The sequence below is a fragment of the Ixodes scapularis genome, unplaced genomic scaffold (assembly GCF_016920785.2).
Source record: "Ixodes scapularis isolate PalLabHiFi unplaced genomic scaffold, ASM1692078v2 PGA_scaffold8__174_contigs__length_109621045, whole genome shotgun sequence".
NCBI classification, from domain to species: domain Eukaryota; kingdom Metazoa; phylum Arthropoda; class Arachnida; order Ixodida; family Ixodidae; genus Ixodes; species Ixodes scapularis.
This window is the reverse complement of record NW_024609883.1, coordinates 77,787,874-77,806,543: the sequence shown is the minus strand read 5'-3', so window position 1 is coordinate 77,806,543 and position 18,670 is coordinate 77,787,874. Positions and strand designations below refer to the sequence as shown.

The window sequence follows — 18,670 nt, the reverse complement described above, 5'->3', positions numbered from 1 at the left end:
CGCGAGATCAGATTGCTTTTTCCATCAGCGGTTCTGTACGCATCAAAGAATGTCACATTATATATTCTGTGTACGTCGAGCTTTCTAATGTTGATATCTCGCGCGTTGTGAAAGTTCAAAGCTCATTTTTAGTAATCGCTCGAAACGCTTTCCTCATTTATTTTATCCAAGCTACGAAATGTGTTTGATCGAGAGAAGTGCCGAACTTTTACTTCAGCGCCTACGTCAAAGTCTGCAGTTTTTATGCTTGTTTTTGTTTTACTTCTCGTATGTTTAGAAAATCTCGCTCCTTGTTCTGACTTGGAGTCTTCATTCCACTGTGTGCACATATTTGTATGGGCTTTGTAAATGTGACACATTGAGACTTTTGTTTCTCTCTTATTGTAAAGTTTAGTATGCGGACCTAATATTTCGAGTAGTTTATATTCTACAACGTATCAATTTTAATGGCTGACATCTTCTTATCTTGTGTGTTCACGTAAGAAGAAGAAAGAGGGGAAGGCTGGATTAAATGTGGGTATTTTCTGCAGACGCCCCATTCTAATCACTGTGTTAATTTCGTCTGAGATTAACTCGCGTTCATCAATTGACTGTTGACATCACAGCTGAAATCAAACAAAACACACTTGTCTCACAATAGAGTTAATACATATATTAAACGGTCCGCAAAAACGGGTGCCGCTTGCATGTTTTACTTCTAAATAACACTGCACAACCTACTTCGTATAGCGTGCTTGCAGTATCTGCCCGTTAACTGCCGAGAGTCTCCCGTGGAGTGAGAAAATATAAGACAGGAGCAACACACCCAATCCGTAACATCGTGTTTATTGACTTTTATTTGCCACACGTTTTGCCTAAAGGCGCCGGATGAATTTATTCGAGCATACAGGTACGGCCGTGGTGGTGCATGTTGGGACAGGTTTGAGCGAAACATGGCGGCATATACACACTGCGCGGTACTGTTAGCGCGAACACGACTTCAGCTTTGTCTCGCATCTTACTTCGAAAGGGTACTGGTGGGCGTCCACTTTTTCCGCTTAGGTTAGTATCCCAACTGAGCACTTTCCACCACGACAGTACACTTTTGATGAAAGTTCTTCAATACCAAAAGAAAAACCGAGAAAACCGACGATGGATTGTTCGCGCTAATAATGTCGCTGACTGTACTCTATTATACTCGTCACATATATTTCGTTTCATATTAAGTTCAGACGGAGCCGATGGTGCGAGGTAATGGGAGCAATCAAGCAGAGTCAAAAGCGCAACTCACTAGGCCTTTTTGGTAATGGTTGGTTCAGCGACGATAGAACACGTACAGAAACATGACGAGTATCATGAGGATATATATATATATATATATTTATATATATATATATATATATATATATATATATATATATATATATATCTAAGTTAGATTTACTTACGCAGGGGGTTGCCGTGCCGTCAGAACCCAGAGGTTTCATTGGCTGTGATTGGAAGGATAGTGGGTAGACCTGAAGGCAGCTAGCATTGAGGTCTATACCCTCTACCCTCTCAATCGAAGCGAATTAGAGCGCAACGTTTTGACAACATTGCAATTGCAAGAAGCAGACGAACTTGCGCTCCACATAGCCACAAACAGCCAAGAAACGCAGGACGCGGTTTATTATCTTCACGTTTCTTGTTCGTGATTAGTTGTCTGGCGTTTTAATTGGCTCATCTCGCAATATAATTGGCGACTTATCTACAGTAAGATGCTCGGCCGGAACCCACCTCGCCCGGCTTTGTCTATGTCCATGTATATGTCCATGTATATATCTATGGCTATGACTATTGCTCCACTAGCAAGCTTCATACACACACAATGTTGCCGTCGGCGCCAGTCTAGCTGATACCACGCACGCTCAGTTGGCGGTCACCGGAAGTAGAAACCAGCCACTCGGAAAACGGACGCCATTATATGCGACCAAGGAAACTCAAGTCAGCTTGCACCATTAACAAGACGGAACAACCTGTCTGTACATCCACTCCCCCTTCGCGTTACCACCTTCATAATAGCTAAACCCGCTTGAACTGGACGTCCTTCGCTAGTCTCGGCGCCTATAAAATTAATGGTTAAATGTTTTACAGAGCAGCCAGAGCGACTACATCCTTGAAAACCGCACATCGTAGCCCCCCCCCCCCCCCCCCCCCCCCCCTTTTCCTCTGCAAGCCAAGTGAAACGCTCAATGGAGGATCGCGCAATCACGCAAAGCGATGTTTCAGACACGGCGGTTATCCTCCGCGTGGTCAGACAAAGGGCCCGACGCGGTTCTTAACTATCTACTCTCGCCTGGAAACCTGACACAACGCAACAACGATGTGCGGCGCTCCGCTAGCGGATTGCGGATTGCCGTAACGGCTTCATAACACTGCTGAATGCAATTCACGACATTGGAGGGAGGTGGATTCACCACCACATTGTGTGTGTGTGTGTAGGGGGGGGGGGGGGGGAGGGTGGCGAGAAGTTAATCGGGTTTCAGCGCTTAGACAAAGAACCATTGCGTATCGTACAAAGTACAAAAAGAAGGTATTATATAAACGAAGAGAGACGGCATTGCAGGTATTGTAAGCGCTTAGTCATTCCACAAGTTACGGAGTATGCAATGTATACAGAATCGGTTGCTCAGTTCGTCAATGGCTTATCGTATACGACCCATTTACCGATCATTTTCATGCCAAGTGAACCCTCATTGGCTGTAAGTTGACCCAATTTACCTTTGTTTAAAAACGACAATTTAAGCCATTATTATGTTCCAGTTTTGCTTAGTCATGGGTAGGATTCTGTGTTTTCGGAGTTGATTATTTGCCCCATATTCAAAGTTCTTCGGAGTTTATTATTGCTACATTTTAAATATTTGTAAATTATGACTTTGATATTGTGGTTCCGAATTCAAAATTCAAAACAGAAATAAATATACCCGGGCTGCACTAAGTTCATCCGAACTCGCTCGTATAAAGTAATATTTCTCCACTTGGATTCGGCGTTGGCGCCCTTGCATTGTTATGACTAACTGTCCTAAATTAAGCTTAACTAGACTTCCTTAACTTTAAATAAAAGTGTCCTTCAATAAGCGTCGGAACTTTTAAATCAATAAACTCTTAAACGTAGTCGCTCGGAAACTCGTTTCCTTCCCATCCCGTTCCACCCATCCACCTGCTGCGCGCGGTGGAGTGCTGAAGTGATTTCAGGTGCCCTATTCATCCCTAGTAAAATATACGAGTTCATAATGTTCAGCATTATAAAACAGAACGCGTCCAACCTCTGAGCGATCCTGTGAAGAGATAAACAGCATACGCCCTTTTGTCAATGGTCAGAGATTTGAAAAGAAACTGTTTCTACTCAATATGCTGAAATGACCCTGCACCAAACCTATTTGTAGATTGCCGTCATATTTTTTCCTATTTTCTCCCCCCAAACATTTTGACTTCAAAATGTGAACTTTATCGGATAAATCCAAATTCACGAAAATTTCACCGACGGGTGTTTTTGGGTTTTTTTTTTTTTCGAATTTATACGAAGACACGAAATCCTAGTCATGAGTCAGCGCACGCGCAGTTCCCACGCCTGGCGTGTGCGAACGCGGACTTGTCTGCAATGTAGTAGGCGTTACCTAAAAGACAAAAAAAAAAAAAAAGTAATTTGTCACCGACCTACGTTACCTCAAAATAAAACAAAAGCGTTACCGTTACTGATAAAAATAACGCGCGTTACTTTTCCGTCACTTCTCATTTATAAATTGACGGTAACTCTGTTTTTTTTGGCAACAGAGTTTTTCGACACTAAGACAAGGGGCGTGAGCGTTTTTTTTTTTTTTTTCTAAAGTGGGACTTTTTGAGTGGGGAAAAGGCAGGAAAACTTCGAAGGTATATGGAATGTGTGAAATAATTAATGGCTCGGCGCATAAACTTCGTTTCAGCGTAAGTCCAGACGCAGCCGACGGTACGAGCTAATCGGACCAAACAAGCACCGTCAAAATCGCAAGTCACTGCACTCTAAAAAAAGTCTGTGCGTCTACTTTCACGCACACCACCTCTTAGAGCCAATCACCGCAACTTACAGAGGCAGCTCAGCGAATGAAAATATCGAAACATATGTTTAGATCAAAAAACGTAGTCTGAGTTGTGACATTAAGCAATGCAAAACGTCACGCTTGTATTGCTTAATGTCACAAGTAAGACAGCGTTTTTTGGTCTAAACGTATGTTTCGGCATCGTCATTCGCTAAGCTGCCTCCGTAAGTTGCAGTGATTGGCTCTTTGAGTGTTGTGCGTGAAAGTAGACTTACAGACATTTTTTAGAGTGTGGTCCTTTTTCTGTTTTCTGCGATTTACGAAATCAGCTCAGCGATGGATGAGGCGAACCATCTGTCTAAACCTCGAAATCAAGTCTGCGCTGTGGCATTACGCAACGCAAGCATGACCCTGTGCATTGCGTAGTGCCACAGCGAAGACTTCATTTTTAGGTCTAAACGGATATTCCATCTCATGATTCGCTGAACCGATTTCGTAGATCGCAGAGGTTGGCTCCTCGAGTGTTTTGCGGGTAAGTAGACGCGCAGGCATTTCCTAGGGTGCATTCAAAATGCCAGAACGTTGGCGGTGCAGTGTCATTTCAATTCTTGTTATCACACCAGGTCAGGTCCCAAAGTAGACATATAAACAAATCAAATATAAAGATGTCACTGGCAAAACTGTGAGTTTAGAAAAAGCTTAGAGCACGAGGTTCTTTCTCTACAAAATCTTTTGACCCTCCTCCCCCCCACCCTCGTCTTACGTTGGCTCTCGACCTTTCCGATGTGGGCTATGCTGGTTCACACAGCCAAGATTCCTCACGTTACGTTAGGTAAGCTTACGTACAAGCCACCTGGACCACTGTGTCTTGTGTCAAGCGTGGCTACCAATTCGAGACGGTAGAGCCTTGCACGCGATATCCGAAACAGGAATGTTTCGCTGACTTATACGTAACGTAAGAAAACGGTGCTGTGTAAACTAGTCCTTTATAGGGAGTATTCACTGGCGGCCATAGCCGTGTGCGCGACTGCTGAGCGAGCGCTCATGGCGAGCTTCTACAGTTATTTTGCAACGTGCATTCCAGACCATAACTATTCCCGGTCTTAGCAACCTAGAAATGTGAGTTCGTTCTGGGGCATGCGCTCTAAACAGCACCCACAAATATGGCGTCCAGTGAATACTCCTTATAGTTTAGCCGAGCTCAACATCTTACATTACATTGCGACGATCTTTGTGTCCTTGGTTGCTACGGTAACTCGCTGTCGTAGCTCGTCGTAAGCAGTCGTAACATTACGTAACGAGACGCACCTGTGAGAATGGACCATGAATGCGTTGTACGTAACGTAACTTAACGTGACGTGATACGTGGTCCAGTATGAACCGGCTTTAAAGGTCGGTTCACACAGGGGCATTTTCCTACGTTATGTATACGTTACGACCGCTTAGCAAAGCGGAGCTCTAACGTACGATTTACTGAAGGTCCCCAATGTCTACAACAGCTCAACGAGTGTGCATGACAAATATGAAGGAAGTCATGGCGCTGTCGTCATTACAACGTCAGGCCAAAGCAAATAACAAATCTGGCGCGCCCTCCTCTGCCAGATCCACAGAGAGACTAACGCACACGTTGCGTGATTCTCCTCGCGCTGAACCTTCTCCGAATTATCGCACAGACCGAAAGGATAGGGTTAGGAAGACACCGATCTCGGTCACTGTCTTCTCGTCTTCCGGTATGGTGCGTTTGTTTTACCTCACTACTTTATTCCTCTCTTTTTTTTCTTCGTCCCTCCGGTTCGATGTTAGCTCACGAAAGCACCACCCTCCGGTTCCGCTCTTTTGGCCTCTTAAGTACGGACCCCATCCAACGTTGCCCCAGCCCGCGCGCACTGGCAAACATCAAATTCCTCTTCGGCCTGTGCACGCTTCGTGAACAGGTGGGGAGGCGTCAAAGACTACTCTCGCGAGCGCGTGCGAGCAATCTTTGGTGGCGTTCACGTCGCTCGTTTGTTTTCTTTTTCTTCCCCACTTCCGTTCTCTGTCGTTCTTTTATTCATCTTTCCCCCTAATCGTCCCGCTTTTTTTCTCGCGAGTCCTCGTCGTAACCGTACACAACCCCTTTGTCCATTTACATCGCGGTCGAGCAACACTGCATTCACGGTGGATGGAAGCGTTCGCAACACTCGAGCTCGTGTACATGCCCATATCGCCCGTGCTTGTCCGCTGGCTGTAACGCTCGCTCGAGAACGAGGGGGGCCGGTAAATTACCGTCGCTACAGCTCGCCACCGCGTCAAAAGGGGGTCCCTCGCTGCAGTGCGCGTGACCGACTAAACACTTTCGAGCATATGTCCTACGTTTCACTTTACACCAATGAGCCGCAGATGTTGGTACGAGCCACCCCAGCCAGTCCAGGGCCATGAAACTCTCACGTGACCGCTCTTCGGGCGTTGTGAAAGCATCGCAAGGCTACTATGCTTTGTCTCATCCTGCGATGGACTAAAGGCCAAAGCCACGGGCCGCAATGTCCAATCACGTTGCAAGCTAAAATATGACACGTTTAGCATAGGTTAGGGGTGGACGAATGATCCTCCTAGTCCAAAAGCACTGCATCATTTTTATGGCTTCGACACTGCAAACAGCCTGCATGACATAGCTTTCTTTGCAATGTAAAATTGTTGAGTCACTCAGTGCTATTCAATCCAAACAGCCGTCCGCCCCCCCCCCCCCCCCCCCCCCCCCCCCCCCCCATTAGTGATTCGAGACGCGGGTGCCGATACGCGCATCGAAGCGAAATACCACGCAACTTGTAAGTGGCTCGTGATTGGATCTGGCAGTCCGTAGCTTCTGTCTTTAGTCCATCGTAGGGTGAGACGAAGTATAGCGCGGTATTGGATTTGCTTCAATGACTTGCAACTTTTTCTGCGGTACGTAGCATGGTAGGAATGGCACAGTCATAAATCGGGGAGGAAGTGGGGGGGGGGGGGGGGGGGGAGGGGGAGGGCTTGATTTCGCGAAGAACACAGCTCGGTAAAGAAAAAAACAGCGCTGGGGGTCAGGCCATGGAGGATCCTCCGCCATTGAGGTCACCTGGCTTCGCGGGTCACTCTAGCCTAGCGCCGATGAAAAGAACCCCCTTGTTGTTCGATGAATAAAGGGAGGAGCGTAAAAGGAGATGGCCACAATGAAAACGCAAGAGGTGTGTCAGACTTCCCGCGAGGCTCGAGGAGGTGTTGCTATTTCGGTGGAGCGAGCGCTAATGCCGTGGCGGCTGTAGGTGGTATACTCTCCCTGGCGGGACATAGCTGGGTTTGTTGACGCCGAGATTGTGCTGACAGGTAATGTTTACGGTGCTTCCGCAACGTGCGCCGTCAATGTCGCCGTTTAAGCAGACGATAAGTAGGGCTTCGCTGTGCGCATGCTCTGTAAACAACGGGCGCGAGTATGGCGTCCAGGGAAGTGCCACCATCACATCTTTCTGTGGGGGCCTCGAACTCAGTCATCCAGACGACATATTGCACAGTCATGGGTTGTATAGCATTACACTGCGCGTACTCAATTACGCAACAGAAAGTTACTGTGAAGGGTCAGAAACCAATTCAAAGCTCACTAAACAAAGATTGCGACATGCAGGAGGCATACGGTTAGTGAAGTGGTGTATAGTTGCAGGTAGGCTACTTCCATAAATCCGCCACCGCGGGCGTTGCGTTTTGGGAACCTTTGGGCAAGGAGCGGAGATTTTTTTGTTTTTTGTTTCCCACTGATTTTCACAATGCATAGCGTAGAATCACGCGGTGATGGGGCACTTTGAGGTTTGGAATAGGTCTGGTCAGCGAACATGAAAAAGCAGTCTTCCCCCATTGTCTATTTGTGTTAGTAACTATTGACCAGCGCAGCTAGAAGCGGTGATAAAGAAGAAAAATATTGGCAACATGGGGATGGACACTAAGATGGCCTCGCCACAGCTGGACCTAAAATAAGATTGCCCGCGGTTACGTGGAGATATAGAAAGCGCTGCAGTGAGCTTCTTGGACTATAAGGTGCTATGATCATGGTTACCCAAGTAGCACACCCCGGCGTGTTGTGCTACTTGGGTCATGGTTATAACCGGGACCACGTACTCTTCCGAGTTTGATGAGAGGAGACCTATGCAACCGCTTTCGAAAGCTGACTCCATTGGAAGCTCTCCAGAGAACTTTGCACTTTTTTAATTGCTCATATAATATAATGATTGGTGTAGGAAAGATGGATGCGTCTCAACGCTAACATTTTTTAGTCATTTGTACCAGAGCAAAAAAGACACCATCGAGGTCGCAACAAAGGATCAGCGACACTATCCTCTGGTTTTCTTCGTTGCTCTCCAGCTTTGATTGTTTGGTGGTGCCCGACTGTGTGCTCGACACCCATAATGCTAATAAAAATCTTTAAATTGTATCACATATTAAAACACTGGAGACAAGAACAAAAAACTGCACCAGTAGCTCGACGAGGACTGAACCGCCTCCCCCTCCCTCACGCTCATCACCAATTTAGTCTATCACCTTTTGGTTCTGCGGGGTCTTATGCGTGAAAAGTAAAGAAACAAACCAACAATCCGACTGTAGCGAGCGTGAGTGTGCCACGAGTGTGCGCTAGGCACACTGTACAAACTCAGCCGACTGGCTTTGATCGAGACACATAATCAATCATTCTGGGATCCCATTTCGCTACTCGTGAGTCTCTGGTGTGAAGCTTAGCTCCAAGAACCCTCCTGTAAAACGTGGCTCCAAGCATCACCTGTCAAAAATTACAATAGGCTCGATGTTGCAGATCGTGATGGCGCCCAGAGCAGCACTTCACATTTCATCCTTGAATCGGATCCCCGTACAGATGCCTTTACAAACGGCACGATTAATTTCATCGGCGATCCGCCGGCACTCACGAGCTTTCGAGGCCGCTCGCCGCCGCCGCGTGCGAATCGCCGAAGAATACACAACTGGGCAGCACCTTGGGATCACCGAACGCAGTCTCGCTTCCCGCTTGCTCAACGAAATTGTCTTCTCAAAGGAGACTGCATGCTGTGGGGCTCTAATGGCCACTAGAGTTGTCAGTAGAGGCTACGAAATCTCTCTTTTTATGTTAGGAGTACGTGAAGTTTTCTATACCTCGTTTTTATCTTAAGGCAGCGCAACCAAGGGTTAGAAGACGCGGAAACATCGGCACACAAACTGAAAGTAGAAGATCACGAAGCGCTCATTGCGCACGGCTGGTTTTGTCGGTGATAACGTACGAACAGAAAAACCTCGAGTGCAGTGGCGTTGCACCCTGGGCAACGAGGTAGAGGGGCTTAGAGCGATATACTGGTAGGGGTGTCGCGAACTTTTGTCGAACCGGATTTTAGGTCGAACGTTTGGGTTCGACTGGGTCGAACCGGTTCGACGAACCTTCGAACTTTTCACAAAATTCGACCGGTTCGACTTTGTGGACATTGTGGCCAGACCTTCATACAAGCATGCCTAGGTTTGGAGAATTTTTTTGTATGCAATGGGTTATTTTATTTTATGAACAGTTGCAATTCAAAGAAATCAATTCTTATCACTGAAGAAGTTAATAACTTAATTTTTTGTACTGAATTAACTGAAAGAACCAATCACCGCTGCCCTTGATTCATCCCTTAGCCATTACCATCCAATCCGAAGCCAACTGGCCTGCCTGTCGCGCATGCGCACACGAGTCGAACCTCAATACAAGGTTCGCCGAACTTTTCAGTCGAAAACGTCGAACCTGGTCGAACTCGAACCGTGGCCGGTTCGCGACATCCCTATATACTGGTGTCCCGTTCGCCACGCTAAAGTGACCCCCCCCCCCCCCCCCCCCTGGCTGCCGCCATGTTCTACAATTTTGACCACCAGACACGTGACCGTACCAAATCCTGAGGCGTTTACGCAAAACTGAGCTGGGATTAGTATTGCGATCACTGTAAAAAACATTATAAACTATTTTTTCAATACTGTCAGCCAGAGAGATCAGTGTCTAGCTTCGATAAAAACCCAAAATACAGCATCGCGGCTGACGGCATCTAGCGGAGGCACTGCGAAGCCGCCCGAAATTTTGTCATAAAAAAAAAAGACTTAAAACAAAAACGAAACATAACTTATCTCGTCGGTACTGTGATTGAAGATGAACGAACAATTATTTACGTGCGGTTCTTCGTTAAAATCTTGACGTAAAACCATAAAGTCACGTGTCTAGTAGTCCAAAATGTGCAACATGGCGGCGGCCAATGGGGGGTCACTTTCAGCTGCCAGTTTTTCGCTCTAAGGCCCTCAACCTCCTTGACTCTAGGCTCGCTTGATTGCTTGCATCGACTCGTAGCGCCTGCTGCACTCTGGCTTATGGTGAAGCAAAGGATGAGGGAGTAAAAGAGAATAAGGCATACCTAAAGTTCCTAAATAAGAGCTTTACGAGAGAAAGAAAGAAAGAGAGAGAGAGAGAAGAGAAAGGAGTATCAAGGGACTTTAGGCATAACCACCGGTCAGAACAACACTCCTCCAAAAAAGACAAATACCTAAAAGGAGACTCGAGTGCTTTATGTCATGTAGTCCTCGTGCAGAAGCACGATCTTTGTGTTTTCTAAGAATACTTCCTGTTTCCGACTGTTTGTGCACACGAAACATTTTCGCTCATTTTTGTGCCTCTGCAATAGATAGCCGTGCACGCATCTAGTCGAAGGAAGATGGGTTACATCTTACCAATGCTGTCAAGGCCCCTAGCATGACGATTAAGGCGTTAAACTCTGTAAGGTCATGCTTGCACTAAAATTGTTGGGTGGAGGTGATTACTTTTGAGATAAACTATGAGCAATTTTATCACCACATAGTTTTAGCTAAAAATGATATCTTTCTTTTCAGCATCATGAAGTCTGCGTGATATTGTTTTGCTCGATATTGTTTTACTAATGACAGTAATGAGGAAAAATGGAAACTGAGATAGGTGGTCAAGTGTTGACTTGTGGTCGGAAACCTTGCAGCCTTATAAAACGTTCAAAATAATCACAGAGACGGCAGGGGCATGAACATCAAGGCACACAAAGACGATGAAACTGGAACACACAAAATTACAACAGCAAGAAAACAAGTGTTCGAGATAAGAAGCCGTAGGAAAACGGACAAAAAAGAAAAGGAGAAGCGAAAGAAAGGCGAACCGGCCAGCGACCGAAGCCACAAAGCAAGAAGGCCAGCTAACCCTTCTTTTGAACTCTCGCAAGGTGACAAGAGGTCGCCGCGACCGGCTCCAGCGGTCGGTCAGTGCAAAGAGCAGAACAGATAACACCCAACAAAAAATACAAACGACAACAACATGGGGCCGCCTTTGACGAGCGATGGTATATCAAAAAGGTCTGGTCGGTAACTCCAACGTTTGCTCTGCGCGCATTGTAAGCGTCGCTCGGGCCATCTCGGTTGAAGGGACAGCGAGCAACGTGAGATTGCATCCTTTCGAGCTTGGGGTCGAGAAGTGAACGGCTAGTTGGCCACTCGTTGTTCCTCGTTATCTGGTTGTATGAGTATACGCGCGGCTCTGAGTCTGCGTTGAGTGTGTCAACAACGATGCTGGATCCACGCCGGTGGAGCTTCGCCAAGACTTAATCGACTCTGTAATTAATCGTCCCTACATACAATCGATCTTCATGAACCGGCCTGATAGACATAATGGGAATATTAAGTAAATCGTGTGGCGTGTTTGTCTATATAAAAGGAAGTTCGTCAGCCTCAACTGGCATCCGGCGCCTCCGATGTAGGTAAAACATTTGGACAGTCCAGTACCGCGCAGCTATCCCGGGGCCTTTAACGTGCACAACGCCGTAGTGATACACGACCGCACGTCGGTAGGATACGTGTCCTGATCGAAACGGGCAGGGGTGGGGACTGGAAATATCAAATGCTATAACTTCCTTATTGTGCAGACAATAAAAAGGGCTCTGTGAGTTCGCTTTCCCGCAGAATACAATATAGCTAATTACGGAAAACAATAGAAAGCTACTTACTCATGATTCTGCACACATCGCATCTTTTAGATAATTTATCGTATTGTATAATGACGAGCTTTGTCATTCGCTAAATTTTTTTTTATTTCTCGACGTGATTTCTTGCGTTCGCGTACTCTAAAGCAATGTTTACTTCACACGTTTTCTTTCGATTTTATCTTACTGGGTGTTTGGAAGATTTTATCGTCACCTGCAAAAGTAAAGTATGCATCACCCCACGCTCAGTTTATCTCTAAATGTAGCGCTAGAGGTTCAGAACGAATGCCAAAGTTTCAAAGCTTGCCGTTATCTAGTTAAAAAAAAAACAAAAAAAAAAAAAAACATATACAAGCAGTTTTTAGAAATTGCTACTGAAAAATGGCGAACAGCGGACACCGCGAATGCAGGAAAATGTATGACGAACGCTAGCGGGAACGCGGCCCATTTTCTCTTTTAAATCGTTTAAAAATCACTGGTAAAGTTGAGGCCACAAAAGGGTTAGTATTTGAAGTTTGGCATCTGCTACAAACCGCTAGCGCTACATTTTGGCCAAAACGTAGCGTTCACAGACGTAATAATTAATTTTTGAAATATAGCTTTTTCCGTGTTTTTGTTTACTTTTTACTAGACATTATAGTCATTAAATTTATCTTTATTTTTAGAAGTTGTAAAGCTTGAGTGCGACACATATTTTGTTCATAAGCTTTCGCACAACAAAATCACGTTTTAAGGCTACACTCGTGGTTCCTGGTACGATGCAGACTTTTGTGATTTGGACTATTCGCTACCTTCATGATCTGTCACCGTTAATGATGTGGACACATGGTCAGCAGTTGAAAACATGGCGTCTATACTTGTATTATATACGTTCATCGGAACTCCGCTAAGATTTCTAGTGCGAGCTCCCGAGCTCGTGCATCGGAAGCTCCGACTACAAGTGCCCGTTGGTGTTTAGAGCCTTTGCTAAAGTTCCTATTGCGGGGAGTCGTAAGAGAGTATCTTTTATCTTATGAAGCTGCTTCAATGTCAGGATCTTGCGGACAAGATAACCTCCTTTTAAAAGGTCATATCCTCGGGTCCGCAGTCTTTGTTGTGCTTCATGTTAAGTGAGGAAATTAAGACTTAATCGACTCTGTGAATAATTAGCTATGAAAAGAATGTATCATACTCGTTGGTGGTAACAGGTAGTAAGAGCATCGCGAATAATAATGGCACCGTATAAAAACAACACTCACGGCTTTGCTGAGCTATGACTACAGTGTATACTTGAATTCAAAATTCTAGTTTCTCGTGGTCTATTCAATTGTTCTTAATCATATGTTATGTTTTCTTTCGCGTTTATGCATTACTCCATCACTGGAACTTCGAAAATCAACAAGTATAAACAAACACAGACAGAGAAAAAAAAATAAAAAACGGACGAGGTTTACTTTTTTCAGGTTGGTTTTATTTTATTATTGGCTCATTATGTCTCGGCGCCCATCAAGAGTGTTCATTATAGTATAGCCAATGATGCATCACTTTATTTACTATAGGTGTATTGCATGTCGAACAATGGTTATTGTTATGTCTCATGCCTCGAAAACACATAATGCAAAACCCCCGTAAATTACGGTAGTAATTAGCAAAAAGCCTCGGAGAGATCATCAAACTAGAGTGCCTCAATTTTCAGGAGGTTCCACAAGGTCCAAGAACATCTGTTTCTCTCTAATTTCTGCTCGTTGCTCCTAAGCGTAAGGTCTTCCTCGTATTGAGAGATCACGGCCTTTTAAAATTAACTCGAAAACGACCTGTCGCGAAGAATTTATGGCTGCGAACAAAAGGATGTAAACACTCGGGGCGAATACGCGGCGCACGATATCCCGCTCAGAGCTGCCTTCAATCTCATCATCTAGACGTAGACTGTGAACGATTGCCGCCCAGAGATTTATATCGGAGACAATCGACGCGGCTGAAAAACAACAACAACAACAACAAATGGCCGCTTGAAGAACTCCATTCAGGCGGACCTGACCGCTGAACCACCGCCGGCCATTAAGCATAAAACGTGACTCGTCTCCAAGTAAAACAAGACGGATTCCAACCGGTTCGCTGATCCGTGACAGCTTGCACGTCGCGGCAGCGTGGGGCTCAGGGAGGAAGCCGCACACCATGGCCTCCGGAATCGCCGCAGTCAACAGCGAAGGAATGAAATTTTGCTCGACCCCTCGATGTTTCCCGCGTGCCATGGAACGGCTCTGTTCTGTCGCAATCACGCTGCTTATATACATGCTATAAGAGACACGGTGTTCCCTGCCTACATGAAGACATGAATCATATGTGGAGCATCTTCGAAGTATATATCCTTCATACATATCTATGCTTTGAACATGCCTGTAGACATTTTATGTTAATGACAAGGAAGAAATACGCTTCAGATGGTGTCTACAGACGGTCTTTTGCATTATATATTTGAAGAGTGATCCGGCTTTATGCTCACAGGAAGTGAAGCAGAGGCGATCAGCACGCGGTGCGACCGGTGCGCCGCCGCGCGGCCGTTACCGGAGGTATGCGGAGCGCTCTTGGTTCTTTTGCAGACTTTGTGGTAACGTCAGAACGCCGGGCTCTGATTAGCTCTGATTGAAGGATAGTGGGTAGACCTCGAGACAACTTGCTTCGAGGTCTACCCACTATCCCTCAAACAGAGCCAATTAAAGTTCGGCGTTCTGGCGTCACCACAACCTCTGCAAAGCAAGCAGACGAACTTGCTCTCCGAATGCATGCGGAGCGCAAGCTAGTACTCACTAGCCCATGGGCTAGTGAGTACCTCAGCGAAACGAAACCAAGGAGCGGTCCTGTTGCGCATGGTTGTTGACACTATGAACTGCTCTGTCGTTAAGTGCTGCGATAGTTGTGCGTCGTGACTCATAGGGAAAATGTTTCATAGTTTTTTTTGTTTGTTTTTTTCAACTCGCCGCGGTTTTGTGGGGCAGGGACAACGATGGGCCCGCGCCGTATACTGCCACTCGCAGAGCCGAGAAAGCAACGCTTGGTCACGGTCTTCTAGAAGATTCCCGTTCATTCTCGCCGCAAACGTAACTTTCCCTCTGCTTTGTTATTCTCGAAAGTGCCAGTTCATCCTAGCCCCGAGCGCGCGACGCTCGAGCCTTCTCCGAACTTTCGAGATAGTGACGCACGGTAGATAAGCAGCTACCCCTCGACCTTGTCAGTCTCAGTCTCGCTCGCGCTCTCGGATTCGCCGCCGAATCTACGCCTGCTTTTCTGCTACCTTGACGCTCTTTCGTTACTTATTTTTGGTTGGCACAAGTTCGCTCATTAAACCTCTCTTTTCAGTTCACTTCTCGCCTTCTCGTCGCCTTAATTCGTGACAATACGACGCAAGAAGTTTGGTCTACCCGATCGTGTCCGCCCCTGTGTCGGCGCGGCGGACGTATTCCGCACTGACAATTCGCGCGGTGCGTTTGTTATTGTGCCAGTACTGTCGACCATATATTTTAGCGCCGATGGGTCGGATGGGAATCCCCCGCCCCCCCCCCCCCCCTTCCACACCCAAATTCGCGGGCATGCAGTGGTGTCCGTTTCAAAGACGTTTCGTCCTCATCGCCCGTGTCAGTGGTATTTCCGGACCAATGTAGCATTCGGTCTGTATTTCCTCAAGAAAAATGCGGATGGTACAAAGAGTGATAAATTCGATTCTAAGGAAAAGTACGATGAAACTTGGAGTCGCTGCAGAGTCGACGTTTAAATTTCACTGTTTAGGCGCGCTTTATTTTTTATTGGCTTCCTTTTGAAACGTGAAAAACGCCTTTTTTAGATTTGGGATGGCCGTTGGGCAGCAGGTCACGGCAAAACAAAACGCCGGCATTGTTTTTGATCAAATTAGTGCCATATAATTTGTACAGCTCAATCTAAAAAAACAAGAAATCGTACCATAAAATATCAAATAAATCAGTCTTTTCCTTAAACTTAAATAAAATATAAATAGGGTATATATTATCGAAATCACTTCACATTTAAAACTATAATTTGTCTTTCATTAGTTTTCTTTTTAGGCATAGAAAATCGATACTTAACTCTCCCCAATCACGAAAAAAATGTACAAGAGAAATTCAGCGTTAATTATTTATATCTTGAAGTGCAGTTAAATTCAAACTTTGTTTTCTTGATATGAACCACGTCATACCAGAACAAAATGAACTTGATTCGTTTGGTTATCGAGGAAGCTCTATTTGGAGCAATAGTTTATCAAAGCTTGATAGGACACGGCGGGACTGGAAGCGCGCGCTCTCTTTCTCTTCTTGCGGCCTTTGCAATCGCCCGGGAGCCAATGGCATTTTTTTCTCCGTATGTAGTTCACTTGCTTGCCGCCGGGGGCGCAACCACCTCACCCCAGTTCACCCCACTTAGAGGGTCCCTTCGAGCTGCTTTGCGCTGGTGTTCGAGCTTCGTAGGTTGTTGTTTTGGCAACTTTGGTGTGGTGTACGTCGGTGACTGTCTGGTGAAACTCATTAGTGAGTTTGGGTGCGACGCCTGTGTTATGCTGTTGACTACGAGTAACAGAGGTGATCCTCTGTTCGTCTTTTTGCAAGGTCAGGATAAAAGCGGACTTCATTATTCAAATTCTAGCTTCCTCGCACTTCTGGACAACATTGCTGATTTTTTTTTAAAGCTGTTAAGCACCTTCCGTGCAAAAATGTGCACGAACTTCTGCAAATAGATAGGGTGCAACTCATTGCACCCTATTTTGAAGACGCGCCAATCCTAAGTTGCCCAGAGGGCATTGACAACAGTCACTCAGAGCGCTTGGCTGGTTTCATTTGCAACAAGTTCCTCAGAATACTTCTGATTAACCATGAAAGACGGTCACGGACAGAAACGAACAATCAGTTGGATATGTGCACAAGCCTTAAGGAAGCACTTTAGGCTGTAAAATGCACTGTGCGAAAATTGTAGACACCCTCGTCTAGAGCAGCTGACCGATTTCATGTGCGGCCAATGAAATGATGATGCAGACCAGGGCGATAGATAGATTGGTCCTGCTTACATTTCACGAGAGTGTACGGATTATTTATCATTTAAAGTTCCTCCACGTAGAAGGGGTCCGTCTCCTCCTGTACTTAAGTTGCAACAGAAGTGCTGGAGGTAAAGACGAGCATAGTTTTTCCGCAATTGCTTTCGCTGTCTCTACTTACTACTTTTTACTCCCGAATCTCTCGGAGACGTGCGTCAAATATTCACCGTTTTGGGCTCATCAGAAGCGCATTAGATAGTGGCTGTGGGTCTAAACGTAAGGATCAGGTGTCAAAGGCTATAAAAATCTCGGCCGCAAGTTGCGACAGCGCTCAGATACACTGCCGGACGCGCCCTGTGCAAACGGCAGAGGGTAGCCGAGGGCTGAGGTGACAGCGCCCCCCGCGAATGGCGGCGGGAGGTGGCGCTTGCCCCAAATGCAAAGGCCGTAAAAAGAGAAAGAGAGCGCGCGCTTCCAGTCCGGCCGTGAATAGGATTAACTTCGAACTTTACCAGAATAATAATTGGGGTTGTGTGGATATTTAGACAGCGGGTAGTTGGTCAGCCATTTCAAAGTTGCGACGAGTCACTCGCTGTAGATGAAAAATTTAGCTAGTGCAGTACAACCGATAGCCTGGGGTCTTTAACGCGCATTACGCAGTAGTGATACACGACCGCACGCCGGCACGATGCTCATCTAGATCGAAACGAGCAGGAGTGGGGATTGAACCCAGGATCCCTGCGTTCTGCAGCGCGAGTTTTTGCTCCATGTGCTCCGCGCTGGTGTGCGCTAGCCCACTCGGCCACCGATCCCCCCTAACTTTACCAGAAATCCCCATGAAAACCGCACCTTATCGCCTAATTATTATCTACCAACTTCATGCAAATGGTGCCACTGCTGCCATTGGTTCTAAGGTCAGTTCCAGACAAAATGATAACGATCTCTAAACTGTACTAAAAATAAAAAGCAAAAAAAAAAAATCTGCCCAGCTTTATGTTTTTTGCACTTGAGCACCGTCAAAGAATCGTTTAATAACAATGAAGGCTTTTTTTTTTTTGGTTTTGAAATGCGGTGATGGTGTGATGCCATGGGAGCAGGAATTCGACAACAATAATGACATCAACTCATAATTTAGCTTCGACTTTGACTTCCATTTAGAACAGACGTAAAAAAAAAATGTCGGGTTGGTTATTCAGCAGGAGTTTGGTCTGCCAGGACGTGGCGACATTGTTACGTACTGAAGATGAGCAATTTAGCCAGCGCAGTACGACTGCTAGCCTAGGGTCTTTTACGTTAACAACGCTGTAATGATAGGCGACCGCACGCCGGTACGACACACGCCTGTACAAACGTAAATATTCTGTTTGTCTGTGTTTTTTATATAAGAGAAATAAAGGACGACAATTCGAAGAGCCCCGCTGCGGGAAATTTAGATGATGAACAAGTTCTCGTGCTCTCGCAGCACTGCTTAAAGCGTCTCCCCTTCCGGCAGCTTCTTCCTTTTTTTTTAAAAAATAAATATGTCGGTTGAAGTTAGCACCAAGCTCTGTGGAACACTAATTTGACAAAGCGCCCCCTACAATCAGATCGATAAAACTACCAGTTTTTTTGGCACCCCTCTCATTGAA

At 45.9% G+C, this 18,670-nt stretch overlaps 1 protein-coding gene across 1 annotated transcript in view; it reads right to left on the bottom strand.

The window, feature by feature from the left end:
• LOC8024820 (prolyl 4-hydroxylase subunit alpha-2) overlaps positions 1-9,022 on the bottom strand; it is a 90,493-nt gene extending 81,471 nt beyond the window's left edge. Inside the window, exon 1 of the mRNA XM_029975635.4 lies at positions 8,951-9,022. The gene's annotated coding sequence lies outside the window, so the exon portion shown is untranslated. The remainder of the gene's footprint in view (positions 1-8,950) is intronic.
• Positions 9,023-18,670: the final 9,648 nt, after the last annotated feature.